Genomic DNA, 17,179 nt, shown 5'->3' on the forward strand with positions numbered 1-17,179 from the left:
CCCTGATTGTAATAACATCTGCACATATTTTGCTTTTCTTTTTCCTGTTTTTTTCCCTCATTTTGTAGCTTCCCTCTTCAGCATTATGAAAGAATTAGACTTGTGCTCTTGGGAATTGTTAATTGTTTTGATTCATTGAAGCACTCTTTGTATGAACAGATAACCTTTATCACTTCCTTAATAACTGTCACTTTATTTTATAATGCTGAATAATCGTAAGTAAGAGAGAGAAAACATTAGTTTGTTTAACAATGCAGTTTGGTGATTTGCATCCTTATGAGAAAAAAAGATGTATGTATGAGAGAGACATTAGCAGCATGGGTATTTAGGAACAGTTGGTTTGTTTTTGGAAAAGGGATACGTTTGACAAAAGCTGAAGTGGTGTTTTCCTGTACCTGTGCCAAGGGAAAGTACAGTGCTGCAGTTTAACTTGATGCTTGTGTGAGTTGACCCATGTGTTTGGGTATTCGGGAGAGGCTGCCTGTGGAATCCTCATTGTCAAACACATCTTTCAGGTAACCACATTTACCTTCTGTAATGTACTGTGTGGTACTGCATCCGATTTTAGGACTTCTGAAAAAATATGCCATCTTCCTCTTTGTACAGCTGTCACTGCTTTACTTTGGAGCTGATGTTGTTGTGGTGTGTAGTGAAGCGGCATCTAGCCTGGTGTAAACTAAATGGAGTGCAAGAACTGGGGAAACATTAAGTACAGCAGTCACACCTACCGTAGCAGAAATGGGAGCCCAGCCATGAACACCTGATTGACTGCAGTGATGGCCGTCCATGCAGGCATTATTTTCAAGTGCATTTTAGTGCTGCTTCAATTCTGACTCTTTTCACAAAACTCAAGATCGGAATGTGTTTGCGTACTGCTAGACTGACGGCAGCACGGCTGGTTTTCTTCCGGCTCAAAGAGCCTTGTATGTTGTGAAAACTTTTTCCCCTTCCTGTCTGCTTCATCATGGGAAACATTTTTTTTTCTTTAAAAATAAGCTAGGAATGAGTTGATGGTGATAAGCACAGTTGACACTTACTGCTCTGAGGTCTTCTGGCTTACCCCAACCTTAATATCCTAAGCAAAACTTTAGATATGAATCTGTTTTCCTTCACTTACTTGCAGTGTCCCTCACCTATTTTACTTTTTTGTAATATAATTTCCGTGTTACTTCCACGGAAGTTCAATCATATCCTGAGGCCAGTAAGAAGGAGTATGGTCTTAGAGGAAGGGATAGGCTGTTTTGGAGCTATTCTGCAGTGATTCCTTAATTTGTCAGAGGATTCTGCAGGTTGTCATGGTCAAGGGGAAGCCATACAGACTGATGAGGCCTGGAAGGCCAACTGTATCCTGGTCTGCATCAAAAGAGAGGTGGCAGCAGGCAAAGGAGGTGGTTGTTCCCCTCCGCTCTGCCCTTGTAAGGCCCTATCTGGTGCACTGTATCCAGCCCCAGGGCCCCCAGCACAAGAAGAATGTGGAGCTGTTGGAGTGGGTCCAGTGGAGGGCATGAAGATGCTTAGAGGGCAGGAGCACTAAGGAAGGAAACCATTCTTTTACATGGCTTCTTCATGAAGAAAGGTTGAAGGAGGTGGGCTTATTTGGCCTGGAAAAGGAAAGGCTTTTGGGAAGCCTCATTGGGTTCTTTCAGCACTTAAAAGTAGCTTGCAATCAGGAAGGAAATCAAGCTTTTACATGGCTAGATAGTGACAAGACATGGGGGGACAGTTTGAAACTTAAAGGGGAGATAGAGGCTTCAGTGATGCCCTAGCACTGCTGCCCAGGGAAACTGTGTATGTCCCATCCCTGAGGTGCTCAGGGCCAGGTTGGATGGGGACCTAAGCTGGTGAGTGGCAGGGGGGTGGAACTGGATGATGCTGTAAGGCCTCTTCTGATACAAGCTGCTCTATGATTACTGGTAGAGAAGCAGTCTAGTTGCCTTCTTGGATTTAAAGAGCAGTCATGGTTAAAAGAAGGTGCCAAATTTCAGACTAAATGTGTTATAGTTAACAAAGAACATTGTATTTTTTTGGAGAAATGCTGCTGAAATGTGGCCCCAAGTTTGTAAAGAAGTTTACCTCTTTATTTCTGGGAATTAAAACTTAATTAGGCCAGGTTTCTCTGATAACTCCAAGTAATTACATTCTCCTCTAAAACCCACAGCTTTATGAATAATAGGAGGGAAGGATTGAACATGGCTGTCTGAACTTTTTTCTTTTCATTTTTTTTCTGGTCTTTCCTGGGGTAGCTTTTTGAAGTATAAAGAGGGTGTTATTAGTTTCATAATGATCAACTCTATAGCATCTAAACAAACTGCACATGCTGGCTCATGAAGCTATTTTGTTGCTTTCAAGCTTGCAACACTAACTGATCTCCTGTTTGATAGTGGATCTGCTGAACACAGGGTAAAAAGAAGACTGAATGACTTCTCAGTCAATATTCAACCAATAAATGCAGTGGGTGGAAGTTCAAACCCCGATGATCACTGAGTCATCTTGTCAATCACATCCATGATCTGTGCTGCATTTCATAGATGTTGTGACCACATGTACACACACTTCACTTAGTCATTCACAGATGGGCAGATTGTTAAAGTGAATCCTGGGCTCCTTGAAGCCAAGGACAGTTCATCAGGGATTTCTTGTAAAACTGGAAAGGAAATACGTGATATTATCCATTTGCTCACTGCTTCTGCCCCATTCTTTATGATCAGGCTGCATATTTTGAAACACTTCTGTTCTGGTTTCCTTGTGCTGCCTGCTTGCTGTCTGTTTCCTACTGTTAATTAATTCTCAACATGTTATTTGATCCACTGGTTATTTGCAGATGAGTTTGACAGAGGGTTGCAGATTTCAAAGCCAGTAGGTTTTTCTGCACGTTTCTGGAAGTTGATGTCCAGAGAGAACCTGATGCATGTCTTCAGGTAGGGAAACTCATGGAAATTCAGCCGTTATAAATTTTGTTGGCGTCAAATGCCTGGCCAGTATTTCAGATTCAGTATAGTACTGTGACCAAACAAGCTGAGGGCATGGGAGAACTGAGTTTAGAGTATGATTAGGGGAGACTGGGTTGGTGGAAATTTCTGGAGATGAGAGGGTCTGGAAGGTACTGAAAGTGCCACATGTAGCCTTACCCTCAGTTTCCCATCTACATTTCTGTATTTGATGTCTCTGTTGCAAATTACACAAAATTCTCTAATAAAAAAGCTGTGCAAAGCCTTGAGGAGTTGTTTTGATGTTACAAAAGCTCTCACATTCAAATTATGTCTGGTCTGTAAAACATTGCTCATTGAGATTTCTATTCAAAACAAGTATTCTTGTAATATCAGTATCTGTGCTGACATGTACATAAGACATTAATGGAGAAAGAAGATTATATTAGTACTTGACAAAGACAGTTTTCTATTAATTCTAAGCAGAAAAAGGCGGTGTATTTCATTGGAGCCATGGAGCTTCTCAGAAGGTTGTGAAAGCCTCTCACCCTTTTGCTGCAGTCATGTTTTATAAAAAAAAACCAAACTTTTCTGCTTGAAAAGTAAGCACAGAATTAATAAAAATATGAGGAACAAGAATCCCAGTCCTGCTTCTCTGATGAAGTCTGTGTTAAGTCAGCCCTTCCCCCACCCCTCAATAATTCTGTGTTACATATTGAGAGATTTGAGACTTTAAATTAGCCTTCATTAAGGGGCTTTGTGTTCATCCCTCTCCCAACAGTGCCATGTTATGCATACTTTGTTGTGCGGATAACAGCTAATAGTCTGGCCTTCACAATGGAGATCTGACTGGAGTATTTAGATCTGTTCTATATTTGTTGTCAGGTTAGACCTTTAATCCTGCTTAGCATTTAAGCTACACATATTTCTTGTGGTTCTTGCTATCACCACAAATAGATGCCTGGCCAAGCTGAATAGGTGTCATCTTGGGACTGTTTTCATGTGAGCCTTTTGTGCCAATTATTGTTTAGCTTTCGTTCTTCCATCTTAAGAACTGAAAAACATTTATTTTCAATAACATGTAGGTGTTGGGTGTTGTTTCACCCTGGAGCATAAACATAATTAGTAAGAAAAATAGTAACAATGAAAAGATTTTAGATGGCAGAGGAGTTTCTCAACTTTCTCTATAGATTTTCTTAATTTTAAAAGGCAGATCTATTTCATCAACACTTTTGTTTAATAAAGGGAAGTTGGACTAAGGGATAGACTGGCTGACCTTCAGGGTCCCATCCAGCCTAAGATATTCTCTTACTCTGCACCAGGATATACGTTGAAAATAAAATACATGAATACTATTAAAACTAATAAATCTAAGACGTCTCCTTAGTGATGCAACAGAGTCTATTTTTTTTATAGGGCTGTGATGAACTTGTCTTTACAGTCTGATCTAGGTAATACTGACACAGAATACTTGTGCTGTAGGATTATGAATGAGCTATAGCTCTTCTGGAGACTCTTGCAATGCATTTCTCCAGTATCATCATGTATTTTGCTGATTCAGTTAGATCAGAGGTGTGCACATTTCACAAGTACTTGGCATATAACATTTTATGTCTGATATTGTGAAGGGAGAGGGGACTACTTTTCTCAGCTCCCTTCCCATCAGAAGTAACAATGACATGAGATCATTTGTGTAAGTCATCTCGATGCTCTGAAGGAGCTTCTCCATCATTCCTGCAGTCTCGTTGCTTCCAGACGCCGCATCCTTAACATCACTGCAAGCAGAACGTATTAGTCATTCTATGACAAGGCTTGTTTATGCTTGTACCCTAGGGTGACTGTTGAATGTTTTTGTTCTGCCATTGCTCTGTTGTTTGTTAGTGCCTGTTTACGACTGAGACCTTAAGGGATGAATATCCTATTGTGCTGGCTTCTGTGTGTGGCTAAGGCAGAGTTTGGGTTTGTTGTGAGCTGTTACTTTGATCTTCTGAACTTAGATTCATACAAATTGTTTGGGCTCAGTAACAAAACACTTACCCTCGCACAGAGTAGAAATTAGCTTTATTGAAGTGTGAGAATTGAGGCTTCCCCCCTCTGTTAGCAAGTACTCAGGCACAGCTAAAAATCCTGAAAAATTCAGCTACTTATTTTGGAAGGTTTTTTTTATTATTGGAGTTTTCCAAGTAAGAATGTTTGAGGGTGCATTTAATGTGGTGTTTTAGTTGGAGCCTTTATGCTTTTGAAGAAAATCCCAACTTTTTTCACTGCTCTGTTACTGAGTCAGGTATCTTGGGACACATGGGCTGGATTCTGTTTGGATAAAAGTGGAGTGTCCTAGACTGGAAGATGTGACCCTAATGCATTCTGCTGGAAAACTAGCATTCAGCCCATGGATCAGACTAGAACTAGCCCCAGCACCCTCTCAAAATAAACAACACAAAAACCTTACCACCACCTATAAACATTGTGAAACATGCACGGCGTTTACACTGCAGCTTCTCTGTTGTACTCTACAGATGTGCTCTTTTGGGTCCTCTGTATTTGCTAATGAAGATGTACCCTAAGTGCTAAGATTTGATTAAGAAATACATGAGGCTTAATATACTCTTTGTATAGGTGGCAGTCGGCAGCGTCTGTCCAAGCTTCCCCGCTGAACTGTGTCCTCTGTGGGGTCTATCATTGGTACACTCTTGGGAGCTTTGATGTTTTGTCTGGCATTGCATGCCTTCTCAACTTTATTCCGTCGCAGATAAGAATGGTCATTTGTTTCTAAAGGTATCAAGCTGTATTTTAGAATGAACCATGTATAGTTGAGAAAAATAGTAATTTGGCTTTGAATTTGACATAACTTTTCAGAAACAAATTAACTTTTTGCTGTTTTTGTATCTTCGTGAACTTTGTAAACTCAGACTTCCCATATTTTCTGTAAAAATGGATGAAATACATTCCTTTTCCTCCTTTAAAGGAAAAGTGGAAAGTTGTGATTCTTAAATCCTATGGTATATGAAAGGGTACTTATATTGCTCAGCTTTTCTACTTACGTTCAAATGTATTTTCATCAAAACCACATTCCTATATTGTACACGTGAATGTTTGACTACGTCTACTGCAGTTTAATGTGCTAATGTTGAGCTGCTTGTCCCTTTTTAAAGTCATCTTTCAGTGCTCTTGTTTCGCTAGTTGTGCTCAAACCCTGGAGAACTTGAGGTCCTGTGAGTAAACTTTTACTCAGAATTACCTCTTAAAAGTTGTGTTAGTACATCACACATCCACGGAACATTGCTATGGGATCGATGCTGTTTACTCTTTAATTATTGTAAGCTGCAGCTCACAGTGCTGGCACCAGGGCTTGTTTGTTACATGTGATGATCACTTTATAAATGTCAATAAAATCAAGACAAAAACCTCTAGTACAACTGGAAGTAACAACTCAGTATTTTCCTCATTAGCTTTGGCAGCAAAGTAGTCTTACAAGGCAGTATGCAATAAAGCACCAGCCAACTGAGTCCCACACTGTGGCTATAATTACATATTTTTCCTTGCTAATCAGTAGCATATTTCTGTGTACACTATTATACTTTAATGGTTTTGTTGCAACACCAATTTTACTACAACGTTCTCTTGAAGAAAATGGCACGTAATGATTTTGTATTTACTACAAGAAGATATTAAACTAAATAATACATAATGATGCTGCATGGATTAACCAGCTCTTTAGTTCTTTAGTTCCTTATCTCTGTTTTAATAGTGTTTTAGGACAAACATAATGTTATTTGGAAGGGAATTACCAGAATTACTGAACTGGTAAATATAGCCATCTGAGTGGGATGTCTTGTTTCTTACTCAAAAACTATTAGATAATAGGTAATTTTAAGCTGTTCTTAGTACTTAAGTTTCTCTTCCCACAACTCACAGAACATGAAGAGGGCTTCAGCCAGCTCAGATAAGTAATAAGTTCAATTACAGGCTTACCTTTACTTGTAGGTTAAAAAAGCTGTGTGGGACTTGATTAAACAGCCTGTTGGGGTATGGCCCCATGGAGGGCAGCGTGGTGAACAGCACATAGAGGTTCCCTGTGCAGCTTCAGGAGTCTTCGATTAACTCCGAAGGTCACTTGCTATTATTAGGCTTTGTGTCCTTCTGCTTTTTTCTTTCTAAATTATTTTTGTTCAAAGTGATAGCGCTGCAAAAAAAACTAAGTACAGTGGGCAGCGTGGGAGGCATTTCTTTATCCAGCACTTTCCATTATCTTGTTGCTGCTTCTGACCTTAGATATATTATTAAAAAAAAATGTTGAGTTTTTAACTGTTTCTGTGCAGTCACTGAAATTCCATTTGATCATTATGAACATATTGTAGATTCTGGCTTAGTGCAAAGCTTTTCCGTTTACCTTGGAAACAGGACTTGGCTGTCAGATTCGAAGGATGGGGGCTTAACCCCTTTACTCTCTACACCATTAATTATGTGCGGAAGTTCTACCGATGCCTCTAACATTTTTTTATAGAAGTCAGATTCTGCAATGAGATCTGGCACATAAATGACAATAAATAGCTTTTCTTCTGTATTTTGTTGCGTGAGTCCATGTCAGGATACGACGTTGTTTTTATAGGGAAAATTGTACTTAGATTATGTGACATTCTGTATGTTGCTGGAAAATATTTCCCAAATTTGTCGTTTTTGAATACCAATTGTGTGTCCTGGATCTTCCAGATTACCCTTTGGCAAGCATTTGTTCTAGATGTGTTGCACATATGATTTTTCACTGCTTCTCAATGAAGGAGTGACATATCTGAGACTTTAGTCCCACTTGTCACGCCTATGATAAAACACTGTCTGCGAGAACCTTTTTCATACCTCATTTTCCAGTTAATCTAGTATTTACCTTTTCCTTCCCTTGTATTTATTCCATTTGAATACATTGTAATGTGTTCAATTGGATTTACCCATTGCTAGGCAATTTTTGTATAATTAATACTGTTAATTAATCTAGCTTCAAACAGCACTTTTAAATTGAGAGGGTTCTGTGATTGCAGACTGAGAAGCATCTCAACCTATGGTTCATGAGCCAGTGGTTTGTGATAAAAGTAAATTAACACAAGTGAAAACCATCCCGGAAATAAGAAAGCCAGCTACTGCTCAGTAAATAATTCCTAGTATTCCTATAGCTTGTTAAGCCTTACTGCAAGCAAGAGGATATTTCTTTGTTGGTACTTTGTCCTACTCCTTTGTGTACTTCAGCTGCTGCTAAATCTGAGTTCCTAGGAGCCTCGTGTATTGTGTTGTTTGTATGCTCTGGTGGCTAACTTCCAAGCCAACTCCTCTACTTCAAAGTTTGTGTCTGTGTATCTATACTGAAAAAAAAAAAAACCAACCAGAAATCTAGTCTAAAGAAGACTTCATAATAATCCATGCTACAGAGGCATCTTAAGTTTGCTGTTAATATTATGTTCTTATTTAGAGGAAAACTCTGCTTTAGAAAAGCGTAAGTTGGTAATGTTACTGTCAGTTTCTGTCACTGTTAACACTGTTCCAGTGCTTGCTCTGTAATTTTTTTCACAGAATTCAGTCTGTCTCAATGACTTTGTCCATTTTGAAAGGCCTATGGAAGGCTGTATAACCTCTGCAAAAAACAGCTACCTGCCGAGACAACAGAATGCCTTACTGATGAAGAGAAGCCAGGAGATTTATCTGCAGAACCACTGCCTTCTGAAGCAGACATAGTTTGCTTCTGTGACTTATCTTTCCTATAGTTGCTTCTTTTTCTTCTCTCGTGGTCTATGCATTGCCTAAACCTGCCTGGAGATTCACTGTGATGCAAAATAGTCAAGCTGAACCTGTATGGGTAAGAGGGGAAGGGAAAAGACAACTACTGAAAAGTTCATTAGGAAGTGTTTAGGGCATCATATTTGAAAGCCTGAGTCGTAAAAGCTTTTCCTCTGCAGGCTTGCCCATCATTCTCTTGCAATTTTCTAAGGGATGTGTTGCTGTTCACCCTGCATTATGTGTCACTTGGGTCTCCTTGGGTTCAATGCCTTCTCCCAGCAGTGTTACACTCTCCGTGTCCTCCTGTAGCTAGAGAAATCCCCATATCAGTATATGGTTTAATTATACTTACAAGCTGTAATTTAATACAGAATCTTTCAGGCTTTCGATTTAAAAAGGCGTGTGATAACGCCTTAGCTTCCATGCTCTGTGTGAAGAGCAGGTCTTAGATCACATCCCCCTGCTTTCAGTGGGAAGAAAGTGGTTAAATTTAGGTATTGCTGTCTTTACAGTATACACATACAACTCTTAAGAAAGACATGCCAAGAGCCTGTTGGGCTGTGAGAACGCACCACAGAAGGCTTCCTTTTACACCATCATTGTGCAATTATTACATGGTTGCCTATTCTCTCTAAATCCTTGACCCATGCCTGACAACTGTTAGCTATCATAGTGAATAAATTTGTATAATCACTGTGTGATTACTGCCTAATAACTGTACTCTGAGTATGCAAATACCTACTGCAGCTTAATATAAGTCATTTGCCATGGCTGGCCCATGCACATATTATTTTTGAGATGTCTGCAAGTAATGGAGCATGCCACTGCAACCTCCTTGTCTGTGGGCATTATGACTGGGCAAAAAAACAAGCAGAAAACTTCTTCAGATACTTCACAGTGTTCTTTTCTGCTTTGATTCTCTTCTAGGTTAGCTGCATGCTTGCACATAGAACAACCAGCAGTATTTATTTCTTGCTAATGATTCTGTCCGCAGTGCAGAGAGGACTGCGTAAAATGGGAAGACAAAGATTCAGATGCATGTGTGAGTGTGAGATGCTCACACAAGGCTTACTGAAGCAGACACAAAGGAATATGTATCAGGGGTATGTAGGAAAGATGTCCTGCTAAATTTGCAAGCTGCCAGTACAGAAGGGTTCAAAGAATGTGCTGAGGAAGCACTGGTGACCGCTTTTTCTGCTCTTAACTTCTTTTAAGTCATTTGCCTTTGGCCATCAAGTGAAGTAGTAAACCACTTTCTCTTTCTTTTCCTTCTAACATGAGTTTCATTGTCCTTCCAGGAGTGTTATTTATTCTTTTATCTCTTTGTTTCTTTAGTGTTCCTCAGAGTTTAGCTTAATGTTTCAGAACAGTGCAGGAGGAAAAATAGACTACACAGTTCTATGCACTAGACAGAGACTGATTTCCCAGCAGCAGTGTAGTGTCATCAATAGCTTAATGGCATCATGACAAAGAGAGGGTTGCAGTGAGGTTTTTAAAACAACCATGTGGTTATTTGCTGTGAGTTTCTTCTGTGCTTAAGAGAAGGAAGCACAGAGGTGTCTGTTGAGGAGGGACAGCACGGAGGGGCTGAAGGATGCTGGCAGCCTTGTTGCAGGTGGGCATGGATGTTAGACTCCACTAAACACATTTCTAATTTGTGAGGGGCCATGATGGAAGGAGGGGAAAAAAGGAGTTCTGATGTTATCTCCACAACCGTTTACGTAATACAATTTTGAGGTAGTGTTGAATCTTAGATGTTAGAATCATAAAATCATAGAATGGCTTTGGTTGGGAGAAACTTCAGAGATCATCTTGTTCCAATCCCCCTGCTGCAGGCAGGTTTGCCAGCTGCTAGGTCAAGTACTAGATTGGGTTGCCCTATCTAACCTGGCCTTGAACACCTTGAGATTGGGCATCCACAGCTTCTCTGGGCAGCTTGTGCCAGGGCCTCACTGCTCTTCCAGTGAAAAACTTCCCCAACATCCAATCCAAATCCCCCCCCTTTCACTTTAAAATTGTTCCTCCTTGTCCAATCTACCCATGTGAGAAGTCTCTCCATCTTGCTTTTATAAGCTTCCTTCAAGTCCTGGAAGGCCACAGTGGTTTCCCCAGATCCTTCTCTTCTCCATACTGAACAAGCGCACCTCCCTCATCCTTCCTTCACAGGAGAGGGGCTCCAGCCCTCTGAGCATCTTTGTGTCCCTCCTCTGGACCCACTCCAGCATCTCTGCATCACTCTTGTGCTGGGGCCCGAGGCCTGGTTGCAGTATTGCAGGTGGGGCTGTATGAGGACAGAGCTGGGAGGAACATTCCCTCCCTCTCCTTACTGCCTCCCCTCTGTTGATACAGACCAGGACTCTGTTGGCTGTCTGGACTGAAGGTGAACGCTTAGCTAACAGAATTGTGTGTGCATCTTCAGAATAGGCAGAGTGCCCACTTGGTTTCCTTTCTCTTTGGGGGGTGCACAGCTTCTCTCTTCCTCACTCACTTCTTTTTCCCCTAAGCTGTTCCATGTTTTTAGTTTATAATAATGAGAGTATGTAATAATTGCATACTAGCATGAGTGGAAATCCAGGAGGAAATAAGTAAGGGTGCTAAGTAATGAGCTTGTAGTTAGGGCTTTGAATAAACAACATCGTGCAGTCTTTCTGCAGGGAAGTTTTTCAGGCTTAGCTGTCTCAGTTCCATTTGAGAAGACTGTGGTGTGTCAGGTGTTTCAACATTAACACAATTAAAAAGGAGTGTGTGGTTCTTTCACACATGCCTTAATGTCAGGATTTTGGACTGGGGAAAATTGGAAAACTACAATTGGAGCCTTTCCTAGTTGTTTTTTTTACTGCCAAAAGTGTGACATTCAGACAGGTTTATCAGACCCATGTTTCTCAGAGCCCTTATGCTGCTTGAGTGGGCTGACAGAAGTGTGAATCCTATTGACATTATAACTCTGTCTACGAAATTGAAGTGGAGCTCACAGAGACCAAGAATGGTGATGTCCTTAGTACAAGAATATGAGAGCAGTGTTTATTGGTTTGCTGTTCTTGGGAGGAATTTAGCAGTCATTACAGCTAGTGTGATGGAGCAACTTTTACCGAGCTTTTCACATACTTTTGATTTGATTTCCTGATATCCCAAGTTTTTTGACTCAGCGAAACGAAGATTTGCCAGGAAATGCACTTTTACTTTTGTTTCATGTTTTTCAAAATAAGTATGGTTGGTTGTATGCAGTAAGCATAGCACATGCTTAACATTTAGCAGACCTCTGGGTAAATACATTTTATTTTGAATCACTGATAGATTTCCTATTTCTGTGCATCTTGTCATCCTGTAGCAAGGACTTAGTTCAGGACCTTGCAGCTGTTTTTGTCATCCTTTGATGTGAACTACATCCAGACTAAGGACAGCATTCTCATTAAGCATTAAGTTGTTTTTACAATATAATTTCTGGCCCTCTTCACCAGAACGGGCAAAAACTGCTTGTTTTTAGTGGTAAACTTGGAGTATTCCATCGAACCCTATTCAAAGATGTAAATTTACCCGGGATGATGTTACAATAACGCTTTCAGGTACCATTGTTTCTAGTGGGCCTGTTGCTTGATGTTTGTACTACAGTAAAGGTTCTAGTGCTCTATATTATGATGATGTTGAACTTCCCCTGTGGCATGGTTTAGTGACTGGCGCTGAGTGCACCTGCAGTTTTAATTCTGACTGCAGTAAGGCCCTTTGTGTCATCTCAAATGTTGATTCTTAAGTGAAGGTAGACACCCAACCAGCAACCTAAGCACTGAGATTTTAAGCTCTCAGTTGTGCCCTGGTTTAAGTCAGGAGTAGGCACCAAGAATTTCTGAAAACTGAAAGAAAACTGTATTTAAGAAGCTATAAATTCAGAATGTCTGTGTCGAGACAGGAGCTTAATTCAGTGAAACAGCCATCTCAAAATACGCAGTTATCTGTGGTTTTTGTTTTTAAAATGGAGAGTTTTAAGGCTGAGTCATATCATGCTTTTAAATTCTTTCAGATCCTGGCTAGAAAGTACTGTCTAAATGCTAAGTATTTAAAACTAATTATGCTGGAGGCCTATAAACCAGTGCATTGATTAAAAATCTTCAGTTCATTAAATGTCCCAATGGCAGAGGCCATCTCTGTAATATAAACTGCCACTTTTAGCAGCAGCAGCGGCCGACTGGCATCTGTGTTGTAATTTTTTTAAGATCCCCACCTTTGTTCATTAGACCAGCAGCTGTTGTCTCTTGCTGGGCGGATTTATTTCCCCTTGACACCAGTCGCCGAGAAGCAGTTGTGTCTTTCCCAGGACTTGTTTCCAGTGAACTTTCTAGAGGCACTCCAGCACTTTTGCAGGCTTGGTGTCATTTCTGTGTGCATTCTTGCAGTGAGCAGTTTTGAAAAATCCACAAACAGTCAGGGCACGTACAGCCGAGGCATGCTGCAGTTGGGGCAAACCAACTTGTTCTTGTGTATCCTTAGTAGTATATCTGCTCAAATGACATTTTTCTGTGTTTTTTTTCCTTTTCACTCCTGCCATGTGGAAGAGTGGTGAGGCGTCATTGATAAATCACGCACAGTTAACTTGATAAAAGAAGTAAATCTCCTGAATTTCCTGGTGAAAACCAGAAATAAAGGTCTTGAGATTCCTGGGAATGGGAACTGCTATGAATAAAAGAGCATGTAGTTGTTTACACCGTTTCTCCAATTTATCCAGACTCAGATGCAAGGTCACAGAAGAAGTTAGTGCTTATTATTACCAGGGGAATTTTGTATTATTTTGCTGTGGTGTTTGATTATCTTACCCTATTTTATTACCATCTGCACTGCAAGATTGGTTTTGCTGAGGTCTTTTTTTTTTTTCCAAGCAGCATCCCATGATACCCTTAATTCTGTTTCCTTTGCTTTTGCTTCATTTGCAATTTTAAGGGATTTTCTGTAAGAAATAGATTGTTTCTATGCTGTACATCAGTAAATTAGCAACTTTTTGCTATGCAACTTGAACCCTTTAATTTTGGAGAACAAATACACTTGCTTTGTGAGAAATTAAATTTTAAAAGATGACATTTTCTTATTTTTCAGTGGTGTAGAGAGATGTCAAAGAATTCAGTATTTAAAAAAACTCTCTGGTTTTGCCTACGAGTTTTATTTTGAAGCTTGATTTTGTTCATGTAAGTGGTTATTTTCAGGTGACTTCTTTGTGCAACCAATGGCATTGATTGCAGCAGCTTTGGAAGGAGTTTTTCTTCATTAAGGGCTTCTGCTGAATTGTTGGGAGAACAAAGTGCTGTCCCCAGTGGCTCCTAAAACTTATGGATGCGTGCAATGTGATTGTTAATACTATTTTAATGAAAAAAGTTGGAATAGTACTTTTAATAGCTTTATGCAAGCATGAACTTCTTGAAGTCTAGAGTTAAATCTCAAGCTCCTTGAGCTGCTTTTCATCCCTCAAAAATACCATTCCTATAAGCTTGTCAAGATCAGGAAAAACCCTACCATGTGATTCTCCAGCCAAGGCAGGGTGAAATGGTGCTTTCAGTTCTTGCCAAGACTTAGAAATACCAAGGATTTGGTATCTATTAATCTATTTCTAGAAGTGGAGTTTCTTGTCATTTAGAACTGATAGTTTTGTTTGTGGGGTTTTCCCATGCCTTTCCTGTAGTTGTGAAATGACAACTCACTCGTGAATATAAATGACCCAACATATAGATGTGATTTCCCTAAACCTGGACAGGAATGCAGGCTGTAGAGAACAGGCAAAGCGAAGCTGAGTGATAGCTTCTGAGTAAAAGGATGTTTTTTTTTGGTTGTAGAAAACTGTGATAATGCATAATTTCTTACCACCGTCACGAGATGCAAGTCAGATTTGAGCGTAAGTGAAGTGCCTGGGTTTTTATAGCTAGTTATGCATAGTAATTCCGGGAAAGGAATGTTGGGTTGTGGTTTAATGTTTCCCAAATCTGTTTTGAAAAATGCAGAGGAGCACATCTACATCAAACTGATGACACAGATGAAGTATTTGAAACCAATATATCAAGGATTGTTTGCTTTCTTACAAAAGTAATTTGGCAGCACGCCATCGCTATCATGTAAATCTCTTCCTCCTTACTACACAATAACATTATATCTTGGGCCATCATTTTTCCCCCTCCTGAGATTCTTTCCATTATCTCCAATTTCCGTAAAGTTATCCTGTTAACAATGCTTAGCTTCCCTGTCTGCTTACATTGCTAGTCAGCTCACAATTCCAGCAAATGGAGCATCTCACGCGAATGTTTTGTGCCTGCCCACAGTTTTTTTTTTTTTTCAATTAATACAGCTAGGGCATGAAGTATTGCATTTAGGTTTGTTCATCCTCCTTCTCTCTTTGCCAGTTTTTCTTTATGTTATGTGGAGTGCTAAAATTTGGCATGATGTTTCACTGCTTGGGTTGTTGCTAGAAGAATTATCAAAGTTGTGTTACAAAATGAGTATATTATTGGACATGTAAAATGTTTCTAGCATTATTTGAGTTCTCATCGTATTACATGCAGTATGTGTACATAGATCAGAGGTCATCTCTGCTCAAGTATTTAATAAGTCATGATAGAAGGAATAGGTTATGTAGACAGTGGCGACTGTATTTATATATATTTTTAAGAAATCATTCTTCTGTGCAGTCACTGAAGTATATCAAATGCTAATGTCTAAGTTTCCATCTACGCCTGTCCAGAGTATTCAATCATTTTCTGTTAAGCCATCTTTATAAGAGAAGCATGAACTTCTACTTGTTTTTTTTTTTGGCAGATGTCTTCCATTTTCCTTGTCATATGTCAAAATTGGCTATGATAGAATTGATTTGCCTCAGTTAAGAATTCAATTTTTTTCAATTACCTTTTCATCCTGCTGGAGGCTGCTTCAATCAGAAAGGCTGAGAGTGGAGCTGAGGAGGGCCAACCAGTGATGGGCCATCTGTACCTCAGCTGTGTGTGCGTTAAGAGCCTGTTTCTTCCAGTGAGGAGTTGTTTATAGATGGAGAGCTGGGGTTGTCTGTCTGTTGGCCATCACGGCTGATCTGGCACATGGTTTATTAGCATTCAGGGTTTGGTAATGTACTGGGGGTTTGGAGGAGGTAAATTTGTGCTTCTGCTTCTCCATAGGAGGTGGTGACACCTTTCTGCAGGTTCTGTTGCTTGGCTGTGCTCTGTGCTGGACCTGGTATAAAATTAATGTGCTTGGGGGTAAAAGAAAAGTTGTTTTTTCTAGATGGTTTGGTTCAGAGGGTGTCTGAACAAGTAACTGTATAGACACAGTTCAGGGGAGGGTGCCCTGCAGTGAAGGACAAGAAATAGCTCAGGCATGGAAGTGCTGAATCCAAAGCTATGGATTGTGGGCTGTGTGGACTTGAGTTCTTGTCCGGTGCTCCTGAGCTGAAAGACTTCTTACTGTATAATTCTTGCATTAACATCTTGTAGTCTGTTGAGCAGAGATTTTGGGTATGTGAAGAATGAAAATTCAGCTGAGGTGGAATAATTAGACTTAGCATGGTGGTGTAGGTGGTACATGACATACTTACAGCTGAAAGTAAGGCATTTTCAGTAAGAAAATAAGAAGGCAGCTGCAGTCAGGGAAAGGAGTTACGTCCCTACGTATCAGGCATATGGCTTTGGATAAATGTGCCACACCTTCCAAACCAAACCATGTCCTCTGCACAGTGAGTCCTGGCTGCCGTTCCTGCTTCAGAGACACCTCAGGGATGAGGGAGCTCCTGAAATTCCCTGCAGCTTGGATGGCAGTGGGTGGCTGGGAGGCCAAGACCTGGACTGTGCTGCCTATCTTTCTGTGCTGGCACGTGGGGTGGTACACAGGCAATTCTGGGATTCTATGCATTTCTTGAAATCCCATCTAATCTTGGATTTCAGACCTTTTTTTGCTTTAATTGTTTCAAAAGTGCTGTTGGAAATTAGTATAGCTTCGAACTGGTTAAATATGAAATAAAATATCGACCAACACAGAATCTATCTTTCTTGTCTTAACAAGAACTTGTTTAGCCTTTATTCTTCAGCTTACTTTACCTTTTCTGAATAGAATTGTGATTTATATGATGGTTATTTCTTGTAGTGGAACTTCATCGTTGCTGCTGGCTTACGGCCTTCATGTAGTTGCTGTGTTGGTGTGCATAGCGTTTCCTTTTTCTTTAACTTTTCTTCAGTAATTACAGAAAATGATTTCTTTGTATGTTGAGTGAGCAGAAATGCTGTGCCAGCAGCCTTTATTTATTTATTTATTTTTTGCCTTTGCTACTGCTAGTATTCTTTTGCTGGCTCCCAAGGGTAAAAAGATCTATGCACTCAACTAATTTTCTTGCATACTTAGCTGCAATTGCAACCTTTAGTAATAATTATTTAATTAACTCCATAGTATTGCAACAGATCATGCAAGACAAAAAAGAAAAAGGAAAGAATAAAGGTCAAAAGGAAGTATTTTTGTAAATTTCATAAGCATTATCT

At 39.9% G+C, this 17,179-nt stretch overlaps 1 protein-coding gene across 2 annotated transcripts in view; it reads left to right on the forward strand.

Annotated features, from left to right (window-relative positions):
• The window catches only part of MACROD2 (mono-ADP ribosylhydrolase 2), an 840,242-nt gene that overhangs the window by 223,526 nt on the left and 599,537 nt on the right, over window positions 1–17,179 (forward strand). The gene's annotated exons all lie outside the window — the stretch shown is intronic.

Source organism: Cyrtonyx montezumae, unplaced genomic scaffold (assembly GCF_038088225.1).
Source record: "Cyrtonyx montezumae isolate F1298 unplaced genomic scaffold, pur_monq_1.0 scaffold_24, whole genome shotgun sequence".
NCBI lineage: Eukaryota > Metazoa > Chordata > Aves > Galliformes > Odontophoridae > Cyrtonyx > Cyrtonyx montezumae.